This window comes from Triticum aestivum, chromosome 3B (assembly GCF_018294505.1).
Source record: "Triticum aestivum cultivar Chinese Spring chromosome 3B, IWGSC CS RefSeq v2.1, whole genome shotgun sequence".
Taxonomy (NCBI): Eukaryota; Viridiplantae; Streptophyta; class Magnoliopsida; order Poales; family Poaceae; genus Triticum; species Triticum aestivum.
The window spans coordinates 61,671,038-61,675,328 of NC_057801.1; positions in this window are offsets into that span (position 1 = coordinate 61,671,038).

Genomic DNA, 4,291 nt, shown 5'->3' on the forward strand with positions numbered 1-4,291 from the left:
TCCATGCTCGTTGTTGTCTTCTTCCTCCTTCCATCCTCATGCCAATGCCATGTGTCGCCCTGACCAAGCCGCCTTCTCCGACGGTCCAATGTTTCCCCCGACCATACATATAACCCCCTCCCCCTTCTATGACGTCGTTCAACACCCACCCTCCACTACCTCCCCACCATCAATTATTGTTGAAAGTCATTAAGAATAATAAACTCCTTGGGTAAATTTTAAAAAATGAAATTACATTGCACCTTCATTGAATCATGCTAAACTTTAAGTGTACATGGCATGTTTTAGTCATCTATATTGAGTAGTATACCCAAAAGACTAGACCTGGCCCTAGTACCGATGATGCCACTTACGGTGGTCCTTTTTTAGAAGATTCTTGGTCATATAATGGTGAATGTGGGCATGTGCTTGTTCATACGAAGGTGAATTTGGCTCCCATTTTTGGTCCTAAGATTTGCTGGGAAGTAGAGAAACTAACATAGACATGCCTATTGTTCCTGGAATTTCAGAGTCATGTTGATAGGTTACGGTAGTGGGATACTATGGGTGCATCTCTCCCCATTTTCAAAAAAATTATGCAAATATCAGATGGTAAATACAAGATGTGGACATTAGTTCCCTATTTTTTGTTTCACAATTACTTGTTCAGCTTTATTTACCTCAATGGTAATACTCCCTCCATTTTTGTATACAAGGCCACAAACTCATATTACAGGTATCAAGGTAGAAATTAATGGCTACTTAAACCAATGTTGTAAATTAGTCTTTTCTCCTTGCTTGACGTGTTAATTAATGTGTATTTTTCTATCTAACGCACAACAAGTCAACTCTCTCACTCCTCGTTGGTTGATTAGTACAGTGCATGCAAATCAATCTTCTCACTCCCGCATGCATGCATGAGGTATTAATGTCTTCAGTTGCTAGTACGAGGCAAACCTCATCAATTTTACATTGATTTGTGTTAGTGGCCTTGTATAGCAGCAAATTGTAATTTTGGTAGTGGCCTTGTATACAAAAATGGAGGGAGTATAGATTTAGTCCAAGTGATCATCGAAAATACAAAGTACACTTCAATTACACTTAAATAAGCTTTCCAGGTGATTACTCAAAAAAACTTCTCAGGTGACGTAAGAAATATAAGTAACTTTTGCTTGACAGTCACATCATTTGACATAATATATAGTGACAATTAGTATAACAATACAAAAAGACAAGCTATGTATACAAGAGATTATATAGATTTTCAGTCAACATGGCAACTCAAGTGAGCCTATCGTTTAAATTACGTAGTTCATTGTTAAATGGTAAACACAGATTTAGAATAGCCGCCAATGCTCATCCGTCAAATATGCTACTCTATGCTTTTCTGCATGGAAGCTTACAAAGTGGCATTCTATTATAAGAGTGCTATTCTACTTCAAGTATAGTATTCTCAAGAAATGATTGTATACCCAAAAGACCAGACCTGGCCTTATTTCATAAAACAACTTCAAAAAGGCTTACCATTTACTCAATGCTAGTAGTGTCTATAAAAGAGCTATTTCCCCCTACATCAATGAGTCAATACTTCGATCTCTACCAAATGGAAGCACAAATAACTATATTTAAAAACAAGAACATTTGCTATATATCTTCATCAGTAAATAAACAATAGAAAAGAAGAGGACAAAACCCAAATAATTCGGCATGAATGTTACAAATCATTTTTATTAATGTGCATATACATCAAACATGTTCGACCAAGCAGTAATATTGCAGAAACATACAAACTATGAAGCTTAGATCTTCGTTTTTACAACCGTTGAGCATGTTTCATTAGAGAGTAATGGAAACACTACAAAATTGAAATTCGGGTATTGTATGCTTTGCCATGATATGCATCAACTTTAACAAAAGAGAAGGAGGACAATATTTTAATTATGATCAGTGGTAAAAAACGACGACCCCTCAGCTACTTCCTCTAGGACCAAACAAAGTACTAATATAGAGCAAAAGCGATTTCTTCCTAAAGAATAAATAAGCTGTACTACCACAACAATAAGGACTTTAAGAGGCAGCCCTCCCTCTCTCTCACTGAATACAAAATTCCAAAACCTTGATATCATTTTACATAAAGAAAATAAAAATTCAGGGTCTCTATCTTGGCCTTCTAGTTTCTTGAAGGATAAAAATAGAACTCAAATAGACTTGTGCACATTGATGATTTAGTATATGTAGGACAAAAATGGTATATCATTTTTGAGTGTTGAACGCAACTAAATGGTAAACCTTGTGTACCCTCAGGGCATCAAAACCAAAATACTGCAATGAAAAATAAAGGGAAGTTGATAGGTCACACCACTCAAATTTACAGTGGTATATTTTCTCATCACCAATAAGAAGGATGCATAGAATAGATAAAGATTTTCTCTCTATTGTGTATATATGATTATCTTTTCTAGAACAAAGAAAAACAAGATGTGAAAATTACGATATCAACCTTCAACCTAGCCCGAAATTTAACCGCAAATTCTCCCAGAACAACGTTTCGAACCTCCAAAGTTTCGCACTTGACCCCAAGTAAAATCCCACCGGGTCTTCCTCTTGTGGGTAAGCAATGCCAATCAAAATCATCTCCTCCCGATAAGGTGCCAAGAAACTGAGCGGTAAAATTATCTCTCCCAGTTTCAGAGAGTGCCATGAAATCTAACTTGTGCTCTAAAGATGCATCCAGTAGTACACTTTGTTTAGACAAGTATGTCAGACCTCTGCTATTCCAAAAAATTCCTTTCATTTTTCATCATAGAACTTGGTCAGATTGGAAAATTAGCGTCCGCAGTCTCCTGGAAGTTGCATTCTCCCGTGATTAGCCTGTACATGTGATTAGCGCCGCTGCCGCCGTCTCGTGCCATGCCGCCCGCCTGCCAGTGTTTGCTCTGCTCTCTCGTGATTGCTCTCCCTGCTCTACGCTCACCATCTGGCTCATACGGTGGGTCGGTAACGCAACCTAATTCGCTGCTCCAGCCAAGGTTAGCACATCAGACTCTACGAATCTCTCCCAATTCTCATCTTTTCTCGGTGTTGAAATTATACATCAGATTTTACTTGTTTTGTTGTGTGATCCGAGATGTCCCAATTCTCATCTTCTCTAGGTGTTGAAATTATACCCCAGATTTTACTTGTTTTGTTGTGTGATCCGAGATACTACCAAGAGTTTATATCTTCTACATGTACTATAAATTATTGTGATGCAAATTATGTTATACGATTTCCTATCTATCTGTGATGCCAAAAATTACTTATGTCGAGCATTTATACAATATAGCTAATTCTGTGATTGTCATTTACCACTCGCAGTTATGAAGAGAAAAAACGCCACCAAACACTATCTATCTATCTATACCTATACTAATTACAGTACTAATTACAGACTCCCAAAAAATTACCATGTTAATTAGAAATTAGGAGCCGTTAATCTCTGGTGGGACCGAATTATTACGGTCTAGATTCACTCATATTTTTTTAAGATTACGCATACAAATGTAGAGATAAAAAGCCCATAACAGAAGCCCGAGATGAGAACAACTAGCTAGGTTGGAAAAAAAGAACTACATAAGTAATTATGTTGTCAAAAAAACATATGTAATCATGATATTCCATCAAGATGCGCAAGCTGATCCCCATCACATCCCCTCTCCCAAGAAAAGAAAGGAAATACATCATTACCCGTTGTCTCCCCTACGATCTCTCGAGAACGAGATCATGGCAGACCAGGCACATCTGCCCTCTTCCTTCCGTGCTCGCATGCACGTCTCCACATCCTCCTCCGCTCCTCTCACCAGGAATCGTCTCTCACCTCGTGGCCGGCGCCAGGAATCGTTTCTCACATCGTGGCGGGATGGCTGGCCGGTGTTGATCATGCGGGAATCAACACTCAGCAGTTAGAGATGATGAGGGGCGAAAGTAGATCCATGATTTCCTTGCCACTCTTACTTGACGATAAAGTTGCGGCTGGATGAAAGGTACCAGCAACAACTTCAAGGAGACGGATGAGAATCTCCAGTAAGCAGCCCATATGGTCTCCCCGTAGTATCCTTTTCTTTGTTGTTGGGGATCTAGGAAACCTACCACATCTGGCTGCGTCTTCTCACAATATTGTCCTCAGATTCAGGTTCCATCTAAAGAAAGGTATGATCCAGTCAAGCCTTTTCCAAGTTCTTCCACGCTGCAATTGCAGTTGAGTAGATGAAGCAGTCCTACAATGGTTGAGTCAGGCATGCAACATATAGTGGGAGGTGTACTGATAGCAGTT